Genomic DNA, 16,337 nt, shown 5'->3' with positions numbered 1-16,337 from the left:
ATGGTAGTCAACTTTTTTTTTTTTTTTTTTGTGATATGTGGGCCTCTCACTGTTGTGGCCTCTCCCGTTGCGGAGAACATGCTCCGGACGTGCAGGCTCAGCGGCCATGGCTCACGGGACCAGCCGCTCCGCGGCATGTGGGATCTTCCCGGACCGGGGCACGAACCCGTCTCCCCTGCATCTGCAGGCGGACTCTCAACCACTGCGCCACCTGGGAAGCCCCGGTAGTCAACTTTTAATTTTCTTTTCTTTTTGCATCTAAAAGAAGGGCAACATAATAGCAATTATTGCCAGGTGAATTAACAGCATTTATGTGGTTAATTCTTGTCTTTAAAAATAAGCAGTAGGCATGTAAGAGTTCTAGTGTAATTTTACATACATTCCTTATTTCAATACGTAGTATTGATTTTCCACCAAATGCTTAATCATAAGGGCATAGGTAAGTGAAAATTCAGTGAGTAGGAATAATTTTAGGGGGGCAATAATTTAAAAAATGTGTCTATCTACACGTTGGAATATAGTCTACTTAACACATAATAAGTAAATAAAAGCACAGGTTATCTAACCACTTCTTGAAATTTTAAAATCAGATCTTGTCTAAACAATTTTATTTTTGCTAAGCTTTAATCTTTTTTTTCTTTTAAAAGGACAACTGTTGTTAATAGGCAATTAGCTGCTTTCTTGAATATAATGAGAAAAGCTTCACAAACCATATTAACGCAAATTACTATAATAAGTACAAGGCAAAAGGGCATAGTAATCCTTTGTGGCTTTATTCTTCTTTGGAAGCGGTCAGGAGAATATTGGCTTGAATTCTGTCATCCTATCTACTTACTTTACTGTGTTCTTAAAAACACTATTCATAAAACTTCTTAGGTGACAAGTTGAGCATTCAATGGAATGTTAATAGCAAATTATTTGCAAATGTCTAGCTTAAGGTTTTTTAAAATGAATTAGAATTTACCATGGAATATAAGGCTTCTTTGTTTTTCAAGAGTTTTCTCTTAGTTTTCTTTAATACTAGTCTCTGACATTATAAAACATTGTTTTTTGTGTTTTGACAATTTCTAAATACAGATTGAGTTAAAAGATTGTTCCAAAATCTGCTGCTTCATCAAAAGGCATTAAAACATTTCTTATGGCAGGAAAAGAGCCTATTAGTCTTTTAGTTGCTTGTGTCTGATATTAACAGGTAAGAAGAAACCAGGTAGGAAATGACTAACATACTGGAAATATTTGCACATACCAAAATACCACGACTTCATTTTCTTTGTATCTGAGCGGTCCTGGGTGGATCCTTGTGCTTCTCAGCAGGTGTGTGGTGTGCTCTATAGATTGGCATCAGTGATCTATCTGGCCATTATACTCTGCCATCTTCTTCTTGAGGATGTAGGGGATTATGCTGTCTATGGAAACATTGCCAATGAGATCAGTAAAAAAAAGTTCTTCGGTTATTTTAGAGCTCATCAGCCTGAGGGCCAGCAGGCGGTTGAGAATCTGGACCAATCAGTAGGTGTCTTCTGAGTAGGTTTTCTGAAAATAATCCTCCATCTGTGCCTTTCTTGGAATTTTAAAATCTGGCTTGTGCTGGCCAAACCTGGATGATGGGGAGTAAAGAAAACTACAGCTTTTACACAACTCCTGAAGCTTCCAGATGTGCTCCACGACTTGCTTTATCTGCTTGCCAGAAAGTTTATCTTCCTGGATATCTTCTGCAGCTGATTGACTATGGCCACAAGGTAATGGAAAGACTCATGATCTGGGCCAGTCCAAGGGTGAAGAGCTCATTTCAGCAGGCTTGCAACAGGCTGGTTTTGCAGTCCTTCCCAAGTACCTGAAGGGCTGGGGTTGACCTGGCCCAGTGCATGGAGAGGAAAAGCAGGCAGAATGTAGACTTGCAGAGGTAGTACACGTTGAGGTACTCTAGAATTGGGCTGGTCATGTGATGTGAGTGTTTAAAAGGAGGAGGGCTTGGACCTGAATGATGAGTGTGGACTGGTCTCTACTGATGACATAGATGTTCCCTCCTCCACTGGTGTCTATCCCACCTGCCAGGCTTGGAGGCAAGGAGCTTTCTGTCGTATTAAGTGCTTTAGCGAAGGTATTACATGCCCGAGTAATCTCACTTGCAGATTGGTCCTCCTACCGTATTTCTGAAGCATCACCACTGTTAAGGGATTCACTTAGGTTGACAAAGGCGGTTACTCCATTTGCCAGTGTGCCCAGAGCTGCTTGTTTCAGCCTCGGAATCCGTGGTCAGGAGAAGGGTACCATCCTCATGTATGAAAGGCTGCATCCAGTTCACAAGCATCCCGGATCAAGACCTATTTGTCTTGATCTACTTTGTCTGCCACAAATGTGGGAGTGGCTATCAGAGGATTTCTGGATCCTTCTGGATAAAGATTTTTCTCAGTTGAAGCAGCACAATTGCTTGGTTTTTCCCTTTGCACTTCAAAGGGCTTCTGTTCACTAATCCCAAACTCCTAATTTATCCCTCCCCCGATCCTTCCCCTTTTGGTAGGTTTGTTTTCTATGTCTGTGAGTCTGGGACCTTTGATCGTGTACATCTGTGGAGGAGTGTTCACGGAGGATGCTTGTGGTTCATTACCTATACGTGGGCAGACTGCTGAAGTGTGATTTCTTGCACATAGCTTTCTTCCTCGTCAAATTCCACGTGTAAAACAGAGTACTCAGTAATGTTGTCTACACAGTAGATTTGTGACAGAGTTTTGGGGGCACTTGGGCTGTTGGTAGGTACCTTCATTAAATGGCTCTTAGTGTTTGAGGGCCGTTGCTCTGGGGAGACATGACACAATGTTATTCAAGAACCTTATTTCAGGGGCTTCCCTGGTGGTGCAGTGGTTGAGAGTCCGCCTGCTGATGCAGGGGACACGGGTTCGTGCCCCAGTCCAGGAGGATCCCACATGCCACGGAGCAGCTGGGCCCGTGAGCCATGGCCGCTGAGCCTGTGCGTCTGGAGCCTGTGCTCCGCAACGGGAGAGGCCAAAACAGTGAGAGGCCCGTGTACCGCAAAGAAAAAAAAAGAACCTTATTTCAGAATTACATAAACCCTCACTATAACTTGTATTACACACTAATGAAATACAAATACTCAAATAAAACATAATCTATGTTGATATGCATTTTGTGGTCTGTGTGTGTAATTAAAGTGATTGTGTATTAATCCTTCACATGCTCTTCTGAAGTCAGTGCACAGTTCCCATCCCTCTGAATTTGGGGACAGCAGGCTTTCCTTTTCATGAGTCAGCTGGTCAAGAAAGGTCAGAAGAGCTGAAGTAAGGAGACAGCGAGGGATTAGTCTATGACACTAATGACTCGACTGTATCATTTTTTTTTATTTATTTTTTAGTTATTAATTTTTGGCTGCATTGGGTCTTTGTTGCTGTGCGCGGGCTTTCTCTAGCTGTGGCAAGCAGGGGCTACTCTTCGTTGCGGTGCACGGGCTTCTCATTGCGGTGGCTTCTCTTGTTGCGGAGCACGAGCTCTAGGTGAGCAGGCTTCAGTAGTTGTTGCTCGCGGGCTCAGTAGTTGTGGCTTGCGGGCTCTAGAGCGCAGGCTCAGTAGTTGTGGCGCACGGGCTTAGCTGCTCCGCAGCATGTGGGATCTTCTCGGACCAGGGCTTGAACCAGTGTCCCCTGCATTGGCGGGCAGATTCTTAACCACTGTGCCACCAGGGAAGCCCTCGACTGTATCAGTTTACCATTCTTTGGGGATCCGAAAGAGGAGGGGGTAGAAGGGAAGGTCTCAGGAAGAACAACTTTTTGCAGTTAAAACTATTACCACTTCCTCCTACATGATATTCCAAATCCTGACTACTCTGAGGATGTCACCCTATTTTGAAACTAACAGGGAAGGGAGAACCAGAAATGTGGAAAAGGATTAGAACATGACTTTAAGTGTCTTATAGGAAAGCATTTCTATTTTATTTCTTGAGAAAATGTAAACATTATCTTAAATAAAATAATTTAAACCTTTCAGTTGGAAATAGATGTTAAATGTATTTGTTAAATTGCTTATGATTCATTAATTCTCAAATATTAAATGTTAACCCATAAAAAGTTTTAAGTTTTAAAACTTTTAAAAGTTTTAAATCTAATGTTTTAAGAGAGGGGTTGGTTTTATGATCTGGAAACTTAATTTAATTTTTTATGAATGCAAAGTTCACTGAAGGTTTTCCTCTGGAACAGTTTCATAAAGAAGAGGACAGGACAAATATCTACAACTATTAGTAGTCTCATATTGAAAAAGTTATTAGTATTTTAATAAAATCGATACATTGTTTTGTGCTAATAATAACTAGAATACTTTAAAACTAGTTAAAGTTATTAGTAATTTAATAAAATCAATACATTGTATTGTACTAATAATAACTGGAAACTTTAAAACTAGTTTCTATTTTTTGTGTCATCTTTTCAAAGGATTTTTTGTTCTGTTTGGTTTGTATTAAATTTTTAACGTTTCTTGCTTTGAAACAATTTCAGATTTACAGAAAATTCACAAAAGTAGTGCAAAGATCTATAGAGCTCTGTATATCCTTCAGCCAGATTTTCAAAATGTTGATATTGTTCATATTTGCATTCTTTTACTCTCTGTCTCTTTACATGCACACAAACACACACACACATACACACACACAAATACATACACATACATTGACTGTGGGTTTTAGTTTTTCCTGAACTACTTGAAAATAAGTTGCATACATGATGCCCTGTAACCCTTAATATTTAGAGTGTATTTACAATGCAAAAATCAAAATTATGAAATTGACATTCATCTAACATGACGATATAATCCACACATCCCACTCAAAGTTTGCCTATTTTCTCCAAAATTTCCTTTATGAGTTCAAGATCCAACCCTGGATCATGCATTGCATTTAGTTGTCACTCCAACTTGGAACAGTTTCTAAATCTTTGTCTTTCATGACTATAACATTATTTTAAAAATTTTAATTTTCTATTTTGTTATTATAAAAAGTACTTTTCAGGCTTCCCTGGTGGCACAGTGGTTAAGAACCCGCCTGCCAATGCAGGGGACACGGGTTCCAGCCCTGGTCTGGGAAGATCCCACATGCCACGGAGCAGCTAAGCCTGTGCACCACAACTACTGAACCTGTACTCTAGAGCCTGTGAGCCACAAGTACTGAGCCTGCATGCTGCAACTAATGAAGTCCACACGTCTAGAGCCCGTGCTCCACAACAAGAGAAGCCACCACAATGAGAAGCCTGAGCACCGCAACAAAGAGTAGCCCCTGCTTGCTGCAACTAGAGAAAGCCCATGCACGGCAACAAGGACCCAACGGCAGCCAAAATAATAATAATAATAAATAAATAAATAAATAAAATTTTTTAAAAAGTTCTTTTCTCTATATTGTTTGTCCAAAATATATATTTTTTTACATCTTTATTGGAGTATAAATGCATTACAATGTTGTGTTAGTTTCTGCTGTACAACAAAGTGAATCAGCTATATGTATACATATATCCCCATATCCCCTCGCTCCTGTGTCTCCCTCCCACCCTCCCTATCCCACTCCTCTAGGTGGTCACAAAGCACCGAGCTGATCTCCCTGTGCTATGCAGCAGCTTCCCACTAGCTATCTATTTGACGTTTGGTAGTATATATACATCAATGCTACTCTCTTACTTCATCCCAGCTTCCCCTTTCCCCCCACCCTCGTGCCCTCAAGTCTGTTCTCTACGTCTGTGTCTTTGTTCCTGCCCTGCCACTAGGTTCATCAGTATTGCTTTTTAAAATTTCATACATATGCGTTAGCATATGGTATTTGTTTTTCTCTTTCTGACTTACTTCACTCTGTATGACAGACTCTAGGTCCATCAAACTCACTACAAATGACTCAATTTTGTTCCTTTTTATGGCTGAGTAATATTCCATTGCCTATACGTGGCACATCTTCTTTATCCAATCATCTGTTGATGGACATTTAGGTTGCTTCCATGTCTTGGCTACTGTAAATAGTGCTGCAATGAACATCGTGGTACATGGCTCTTTTTGAATTATGGTTTTCTCAGGGTATATGCCCAGTAGTGGGATTGCTGGGTTGTATGGTAGTTCTATTTTTACTTTTTTAAGGAACCTCCGTACTGTTCTCCATAGTGGCTGTATCAATTTACATTCCCTCCAACAGTGCAGGAGGGTTCCTTTTTCTCCACACCTTCTCCAGCATTTATTGTTTGTAGATTTTTTGATGATAGCCATTCTGACCCATGTGAGGCAATACCTCATTGTGGTTTTGATTTGCATTTCTCTGATGATTAGTGATGTTGAGCATCTTTTCATGCATTTGTTGGCCAACTGTATGTCTTCTTTGGAGAAATGTCTATATAGGTCTTCTGCCCATTTTTGGACTGGGTTGTTTGTTTTTGTGATATTGAGCTGCATGAGCTGCTTGTATATTTTAGAGATTAATCCTCTGCCAGTTGCTTCATTTACAAATATTTTCTTCTATTCTCAGGGTTGTCTTTTTGTCTTGTTTATGGTTTCCTTTGCTGTGCAAAAGCTTTTAAGTTTCATTCGGTCCCATTTGTTTATTTTCGTTTTTATTTCCCTTACTCTGGGAGGTGGGTCAAAAAGGATCTTGCTGTGATTTATGTCATAGAGTGTTCTGCCTATGTTTTCCTCTAAGAGTTTTATAGGGTCTGGCCTTACATTTAGGTCTTTAATCTATTTTGAGTTTATTTTTGTGTATGGTGTTAGGAAGTGTTCTAATTTCATTCTTTTACATGTAGCTGGACCATAACATTTTTGAAGAGTAAATACAAGTTACATTAGAGACTCTTTCTTCATTTGGAGTTGCCTGATGTTTCTTCATAATTTATGCATTTTGGGCAAGAATAGTCTTATCTGTTTACATTTGTATTTTTGTATATGTTACATAAGATAGACAATTTGTCAGTAGTGTAGAACATGTGTATAATTTATAAACAAATAAAAGGAGCTACATGCTTAAACGTTTTTTTACTGATGGTGATACATGGAGATAAAGGCTTGGAGGCTGCTCTACTAAGTGTTAAGGAGGATAACCAGACACAGTCTAGGAGCTGGAGCCTAGAAAGAAGAGAATGGGCATTTCAACTGGGGAATTGTGGGAGCCCAGGAGCTTTGAGCTGCTGAATTATCCTGGTTCTGAATAAGTATGCAATTTAAGCCTCGCATCATTGCGTGATCAGATACTTTAATTAAAAAACCTGGTTTAACATTTTGTGATGTAGAAATTCAAAAGCCTATGTTTTCAATTTATTTAGATACTTGATTTTATTGGCTGTCATGGTTGAAAAAGTTCTTCCAACAATATGTTAATCCAAATGGAAAAAGCATATCTTTGACTATGCTTTCCAAATTGTAATTGTCATTGTTTAAAGCTAATTCAAAATTACTTAAATATTATTGTTAAAAAATAACTAGGAAATTTTTATCTAGTGAAGGTTTATAATTTTAAAAGTTTTAACATCTAGGTCTTTTTTCTTTTTTAAAAAAATTGAAGTGTAGTTGCTGTACAATATTATATGTTATAAGTGTACAATATAGTGATTCACAATTTTTAAAGGTTATACTCTATTTACAGTTATTATAAAATATTGGCTATATTCTTTGTGTTTTACAATATGTCCTTGTAGCTTATTTTATACCTAATAGTTTGCACCTATTAATCTCCTACCCTTATAATGTCCCTCCCCCTTCCCTCTCCCCACTGATAACCACTGGTTTGGTCTCTATATCTGTAAGTCTGCTTCTTTTCTGTTATATTTACTAGTTTGTTGTATTTTTTAGATTCCACATATGTGTGATATCATACAGTATTTGTCTTTCTCTGTGTGACTTATTTCACTTAGCATAATGCCCTCCAAGTCCATCCATGTTGCTGCAAATGGCAAAAATTCATTCTGTTTTATGGCTGAGTAGTATTCCACTATATATATATCACATTATCTTTATCCATTCATCTGTTGATGGACATTTAGGTTGCTTCCATACCTTGTCAACTGTAAATAATGCTGCTCTGAACACTGAAGTGCATGTATCTTTTTGAAAGATTTTAACATCTAGGTTTAACATGCACTGAAACTATTGAAGCTTTTTCACAAGTTGAAACAATTTTCCAGGTTTCTTAAGTGTGCATGCATTAGAGTTTTTTAGGCTACATAAGTTCTGGAAACAACATGTAAAAAAAAATGGTTCAGATGAACCTAGGGGAGGACAGGAATAAAGACACAGATGTAGAGAATGGACTTGAGGACACGGGGAGGGGGAAGGGTAAGCTGGAACGAAGTGAGAGAGTAGCATTGACATATATACACTACCAAATGTAAAATAGATAGCTAGTGGGAAGCAGCTGCATAGCATAGAGAGATCAGCTCAGTGCTTTGTGACCACCTAGAGGGGTGGGATAGGGAGGGTGGGAGGGAGACACAAGAGGGAGGGGATATGGGGATATATGGATACGAATAGCTGATTCACTTTGTTATACAGCAGAAACTAACACACCATTGTAAAGCAATTATACTCCAATAAAGATGTTAAAAAAAAAGTAGCTATGTTTTCGTCTATTGTTAGACTGAATTTTTTGTGGTGTGTCACATCCTTGTGTCTTCTAGTTGTCACTATAGCCAAGGTCAGCACATTTGGATCTCTTGATTTCTTTGTAAGAGGCAAATGAAGAACTCGTCTTTCAGTTGGCCAGTTCTTTCAGGCATTTTGCCACAGTCTCTCCTTCAATCCTCTGCATGGTGGCTTTGGTGGACGCCGTGGGGCACTTCCCCCAGCCCTTCATGTCATGTTGATGGCTGGCAGGTCATCCTCTAGGTACAGCTCTCAGTGGAAGAAAGACGCCTCACCCAAGGTCACATCCCTTCCCAGGGGCAGCTCTCATTCAATAACAGGTCGGGTCTGGATTAAGGGCTGAGCCAGCTTGTGGCGAGATGGGACCACATTGAGGGGCCATCCCAGCTCCAGAACTACACAGGGGATTGGTTGAGGACCTTGTGGGAACTTCATCTCAGTTCAGTTTCTCCTTCTGCCTAATCCTGCCTCCTTCACTTCCCCACAGTTGGTCCTAAGGGCATTCTCCAATAAAATTTCTATGTGATATTCTTTCTCAGAATCTGCTTCTCAGGGAACCTGATCTAAGAAAGTTACCCTCTCTACAAGAATACAAAGAGTCCCTACATTTTAAAATGTCTTGTTTTTATAAGTCTAACCTCACCCACGACATCCTGTAGCACTTTGCTGTCTTATGGCTTCACCATCTTTGCTGCCAATAGCTTGCCTGTGAATGATAGAGGGAATGCATTTCATGTGGGGTACTTTATCTGTACCTTTGCTTGGGAATTTCTAAAATTCCAATTCAAGTAGTTTCCTGCTCTTTTCCATGTATTGTAATCTTTCTAAAAGAAGTTATTAATAACTGAGGGAAAATATTATTTCGTCCTCTATTGTCGTGTCCCACAAAAAACAGTTCTTCGTGTATTTTGTTATTGGAAACAGAATCCAGAAAATACCATAAGCTGAAATGTGTTAGAAACATCAGTGCTTCATCCAAATATATAGCAAACCTTCAACACTATGTAATTTGTTCCAACATTTGTTTCTTTACTCTTCTGTAATGCTTTCCATGTATCATCCAACAATATTTGGCTGACAAAGATATACATTTTGGGTTTCACCATATGCTTTTTTTGGTATTATTTCAGCCTTTAACTGTGACAGAACAAGTGTTTCCCCAATGAATGTGGCTCTGATTTGTAAAATACCTTTGCTTTAAAATGAGAAACCTCAAAAGAAACTTCTAAATATTTATTACCACATTTCATGACACTTTGTAAAATTCCATATGTAGTGTTGCATGATTTTATAAATCCCTGAAAAATCGTAATGGTTTTTCTTCAGGTTTGAGGTGCATCATTTTAACACAGCCTATTAATGTTTATGGCATCATGCTACCACTTGCTATGTCTATTTCTGGCAATATGGCAAACCAGATTACCCAGAAAGCTTCCTGCTAGAAAACACTTGCACATGTTAGAGGAAATATAAAAAGATATCATTTTAAAATGTGTAACTGAGCCAGAAAACATGTAAGGACATTTCCAATGGGCTAAAAATGAAGTATAAACTGAACTCCAGAGCCAAACCACACTGGAAGCCTGGGAATGGGATCAGGAGACAGTAACATGGAATCCTTGTCTCAGTCACATAGAGGTTCATCTTAGGACTACACAAGCATAGGTGATAATGACTTGGGAATTCTATGAGTTTAAAGGTTGCATTTGAGACCCCCATAGAAACCTGGGGCCTTTTTTTTTTTTTAATAAATTTATTTATTTATTTTTTGGCTGTGTTGGGTCTTCGTTTCTGGGTGAGGGCTTGCTCTAGTTGCGGCAAGCGGGGGCCACTCTTCATTGCGGTGTGTGGGCCTCTCACTATTGCAGCCTCTCTTGTTGTGGAGCACAGGCTCCAGACGCGCAGGCTCAGTAGTTGTGGCTCACAGGCCTAGTTGCTCCGCGTCATGTGGGATCTTCCCAGACCAGGGCTCGAACCCGTGTCCCCTGCATTGGCAGGCAGATTCTCAACCACTGTGCCACCAGGGAAGCCCAGAAAGCTGGGGCCTTTGAAGATGCACACTAGAAAACTTATCCAGTGGTGCAGAATGGTGTCTGAAGGACATTTGTATGTCTTCATTTAGATTTTAGATAGAAAAAGTCTTTCCTGAAAATTCACAACTATATCCCTATCCTCACCCAGAGTTAGGATTGAAATCTTTCTAGCTGTATGGTTCTGGAAACTTCAAGTCAATAAATTAACGTTAAAGAGCTCCGAGGCTGTGAAAGAGGTAGGCTTTTGGCAAAGTAAACGTAAAACCTCCCAGGAGGAGTACCCTCCATCCAGATAGCATGAAATACCCACCAAGAGAGTCCAAAAGAGTCCTGAAGAGCTCACAATACAAAATTACAAAGCACATAAGGAAACTCTGTACCACCACTGTGAGTCAGCATGGTCAATAAGCAGCAGTAATGTACTCTCAAGAGCTTCAGGTAAGAGAACTACTGAAGAGTAAGGATTAAATAAGGATGCCTAAAATAGTGAGCTTCAAGGACAGCTCCTAGAGCTTTAGGAAGGATGGAGCTGAGACTTACTGAGGTGGGAAAGACTGAAGGAGGAAAGGAGATTTTTTTTTGGTAGGGGTGGGGGTAGAAATCAGGAGTTTGGATTTTTACATCATAGTTTTGAGATATCTATTAGCTATTCAAGAAATGAGACTTTTACAGGCAGCTAAATCTATCTATCTATCTATCACTTTACCTATCTATCCATCCATCCATTTTCCTATCAGTTATCTCTAACTCTTTCTAAATCTATCTATGTATATATATCCAGACTTCCTAGTATAGAAATTTGGCATATAATTGGCATCTGTTGACTCCTCCCATTACATTTTCTTCCAGTTCCCCACAGGTATCGGGCCCTCTTTTGGCCCTTTGAATGCCAGGGACTCTCAATTGTTGTTGCATATAAAACTACCTGGGGGAGATTTAAAAAATCCTGATGCCTGGGTTGCATCCTATTATATTTATCAGCATGTCTGAGGGGTGGAGCCAGGCATAAATACTTTAAAAAAACTTGTTTTTTTTCCAGTTTTATTGAGAAATAATTGACACACATCACTGCATAAGTTTAAGGTGTACAGCATGATGGCTTGATTTACATATGTTGTAAAATGATTATTGCAATATGTTCATCTAACATCCATCATCTCATATAGATACACTATAAAGAAAAGAAAGAAGAAAAGAAAAAGGGAAAAACAATTCTTGTGGTGAGAATTCCTAGGATTTACTCTCAACAAATATCATGTATATTATATAGCAGTGTTAACCAGAGTCATCATGTGGTACATTGCATCCTAGTACTTATTTATCTTATAACTGGAAATTTGTACATTTTGACCACCTTCCTCCAATCCTTCCCCCTCCTCCCTCTGCCTCATGTAACCACATGTCTGATTTTTTTCTATGAGTTTTTTTTTTGTTGTTGTTTGTTTTGCTCTGTTTTTCTTTCTTTCTTTCTTTCATTTTTAGATTCCACATATAAATGAGATCATACAGTATTTGTCTTTCTCTGACTTATTTCACCTACCATAACAACTTCAAGTTTCATACATGTTGTTACAAATGATAGCATTTCCTCATTTTTTTATGGCTGAATAACATTCCATTACATATATACCACAACTTCTTTATCCATTCATCCATTGATGGACACTTAGGTTGCTTCCTAAGTATTTTAGCTATTGTAAATAATGCTGCTATGAATATGGGGGTGCATATATCTTTTTGATTTAGTGGTTTCATTTCCTTTGGATATATTCCTAGAAGTGAAACTGCCAGATCATATGGTAGTCCAATTTTTAATTTTTTGAGGAAACTCCATATTGTTTTCCACAGTGGCTGCACCAATTTACATTCCCACCAACAGTGTACAAGGGTTCCCTTTTCTCCACATCCACACCAGCATTTGTTATTTCTTGTCTTTTTGATGACATCTCATTGTGGTTTTAATTTGCATTTCCCAAATGACTAGTGATGTTAAGCATCTTTTTATGTACCTGTTGGCCTTTTATATACCGTTGGAAAAATGTCTGTTTAGGTTCTTTGCCCATTTTTAATTGTTTTTTTTTAAACTATTGAGTTGTATGAGTTCTTTATATATTTTGGATGTTAACCCCTCATCAGATATATATGTTTTCCTTCTTTTCCTAATTGTGAAACCAGTACACAAAGAAACATAATTGGAGGAAAGTGGTCAAAAAGTACAGACTTCCAGTTAGAAGATAAATAAGCACTAGGATGTCATGTACAGCATGATGACTATGGTTAACACTGCTATATAATATACAGTTAACCCTTGAACAATGCAGGGGTTAGGGACACCTACCCCCCCACACAGTGGAAAATCTAAATGTAACTTTTGACTCCTTAAAACCTTAACTACAGGACTTCCCTGGTGGTGCAGTGGTTAAGAATTCGCCTGCCAATGCAGCGGACACGGGTTCGATCCCTGGTCTGGGAAGATCCCACATGCTGTGGAGCAACTAAGCTCGTGCACCACAGCTGCAGAGCCTGTGCTCTAGAGCCTGCACACCACAACTACTGAGCCTGCATGTCACAACTACTGAAGCCCGCACACTTAGAGCCTGTGCTCCACAACAGGAGAAGCCATCACAATGAGAAGCCTGCGCACCACAACGAAGAGTAGCCCCCGCTCTCCACAGCTAGAGAAAGCCCATGAGCAGCAACGAAGACCCAACACAGCCAAAAATAAATAAATAAATAAATTAATTAAAAAATTAACTACTAATAGATTACTATTCACCTGAAGCTTAACCAGTCCCATAAGCAGTTGATTAACACATATTTTGTATGTTCTATATCCTGTATTCTTGTAACAAGGTAAGCTAGAGAAAAAAAAATGTTATTAAGAAAATCATAAGGTAGAGAAAATACATTTACAGTACTGCACTGTATTTATCGATACTCTTAGGTTTGTGTCTGTCTACAAGATAGATCATCTGTCTGTCAGTACCTACAGCAATATTGTCTTATGTGATGCAATACACTGTAGACTTTATGCTTATGACTAACACTAAACTTCAAAGTGAAAAGGTAATGTGAAAAATAAATTTATGTTTATTTAGAGGTATATCAATTCATGCATTGATATTGAAGCAGTAGCAACATGATTGCTTTATGGTAGCCTAGTGTAATCAGTTGTTTCACAGTAGCCTCGCCTGTACACTAATGAATGAATCATTGTAAAATTTTTATGGCATACAGTATTATAGTCATATTCATAATATAGTAATGGAAACATTGTTACATTTAAAAAAAAACACCTGTGATGATAGGCTGATAATGCAATTTCTCCAATTACAAGAGAGAGACATACTGTACTGTAATGTAATTCTTTTTTTTTGTGTGTGTGTGTGTGGTATGCAGGCCTCTCACTGTCGTGGCCTCTCCCGTTGCAGAGCACAGGCTCCAGACGCGCAGGCTCAGCGGCCATGGCTCACGGGCTTAGCCGCTCCGCGGCATGTCGGATCTTCCCGGACCCGGGCATGAACCCGTGTCCCCTGCATTGGCAGGCGGACTCTCAACCACTGCACCACCAGGGAAGCCCCCTAATTCTTTGAAAGCAAAGTTATAAAACAGTAAGAAAACTAACACATTATTCATTTTATATTAAATATCACTCACCTTATGCCTACGTAAAACAGGCTATTCACTTCAAGTCTTGCACATGATATTCTACATGTTTATTTTTGTATATTTATTGAAAAATATCTGCTTATAAGTGAATCATACAGTTCAAACCCATGTCGTTCACAGGTCAACTGTCCAGGGAAGTTAAATGAGTAGATCCTAAGAGTTCTCATCACAAGGAAAAAATCTTTCTTGTCTTTTTTTGCTTTCCCTTAAAATTATTTGTTTTTTATTGGAGTATAGCTTGTTTACAATGTTCTGTTAGTTTCTGCTGTACAGCAAAGTGAATCAGTTATACATGTAGATGTATCCACTCTTATTTAGATTCTTTTCCCATATAGGTCATTACAGAGTATTGAGTAGAGTGCCCTGTGCTATACAGTAGGTATCTATTAGTTATCTGTCTTATATACAGTAGCATGTATATGTCAATACCACTGGGCATATTCTTGGAGAAAACCATAATTCAAAAAGATACATGCACCCCCAATGGTCATAGCAGCATTATTTACAATAACCAGGACATGGAAGCAACCTAAATGTCTGTTGACAGAGGAATGGGTAAAGAAGATGTGGTACATATATACTGTGGAATACTACTCAGCCATAAAAAAGAATGAAATAATGCCATTTGCAGCAACATGGATGAACCTAGAGATTATCACACTAAGTGGAGTAAGTCAGACAAAGACAAATATCATATTATATTGCTTATTTGTGGAATCTAAAAAAAATAGTACAAATGAATTTATTTGCTTTCCCTTTTTATTGTATCAGTATGAGATGATGGATGCTAACTAAACTTGTTGTAATTATTTTACAATATGTGTAAGTCAAACCATTATGCTGTACACCTTAAACTTATACAGTGATGTATATCAATGATATTTCGATACAGCTGGAAGGCAAAGTACGTAGAAAGCATGAAGTATTTGTCATCCTGTCACTCAGAAAAAAAAACATCAACCTTTTTGGCTTACGCTTTTCTAGTGTTTATATGGAAATAATAATACTACACAGTGTCTTATAAAACGCCCAGGATCTGCCCTCCTCATCCATTTCTGACATGTTTTCTGCTCGTTGTTCTTCCAGCATGAGCGCCCCCTGGCCCCACTGCTGTCACTTATGCACTCCAGGCACACTGTATCTTCAGGCCCTTGTCCTGGCTCTTTCCCAAGTGCGACTGATTTCCGAGCGACACCAGTGAGCAGCAGCTGGAAGCGAGACCTTAGTTCCCTGACCCGGGATTGAACCCTGGTCGTGGCAGCGAGGGTGCCGAATCCTAACCACGGGACAACGAGGGCCAGTGGCTGGTCTGAGCTCCTGTCCTTGTCTGCCTTGAAAAAAATAATTCTGACAAGGAGACGGAAGGTAGAGAGGAACGAAAGGTGTTTATTACAAAAGCAGAGTACCTGCCGACAGATGCACAGGTGAGCTCGGAGAAAAGTCGCACCTTTGGGAAGTTTAAATCATTTATAGAGGGGTAGTCTTCCCGGTCTTTGTTTCCATCTGGCTAATCGTCTTGCTTTGTTCTTTGACTCAGGGCCCCCGCCTTGGACCCCCAAGGAGCCTTTCTGTGCATATGCAGTCAAGGCCTCCCTGGCCCCAAGGATGAGAAATACGTGACGTCTTGATCTTTTACCCAAGCAGGGTTTAGCTCCTCTCTGCCCCTGCCATGATTGTTATTTTAAAGTGTTCACTGGAGACAAAGTCCAGCTATTTACCTTGTTTCTGTTGTTATTTCTATCTCGAAGTGTAAACAGGGGACTGGTTGTAAACGTCTAGCCTGGAGCCCATCTATCTCCTGCCTTAGAACCATCTCCCTAAATACCCCTCACCTTCTAGTCTTTGCTCAGATCTCACATTCTCAAAATAGCCCAGCCTGACAGTCCTATTTCGATCCAAAACCCACTCCACACTTCCTTAAACCCACCACTTCTGGGCCTCCTTAGTCTGCCCCACTCTGCTTTCCTTCACAGGATTCAGGGTTTTCTAACATACTGGAGAACATACTTATTTAATTCCATCTATTGTTTA

General features: G+C 39.3%; 1 pseudogene; it reads right to left on the bottom strand.

Moving 5' to 3' along the window:
• Positions 1-1,341: 1,341 nt before the first annotated feature.
• On the bottom strand, positions 1,342-16,119 carry LOC101336964 (nuclear receptor subfamily 2 group C member 2 pseudogene; annotated as a pseudogene).
• Positions 16,120-16,337: the final 218 nt, after the last annotated feature.

This window comes from Tursiops truncatus, chromosome 4 (genome assembly GCF_011762595.2).
Source record: "Tursiops truncatus isolate mTurTru1 chromosome 4, mTurTru1.mat.Y, whole genome shotgun sequence".
In the NCBI taxonomy this organism is placed as follows: Eukaryota; Metazoa; Chordata; class Mammalia; order Artiodactyla; family Delphinidae; genus Tursiops; species Tursiops truncatus.
The sequence above is the reverse complement of the archived record's forward strand: the minus strand, read 5'-3'. Positions and strand labels throughout refer to the sequence as shown.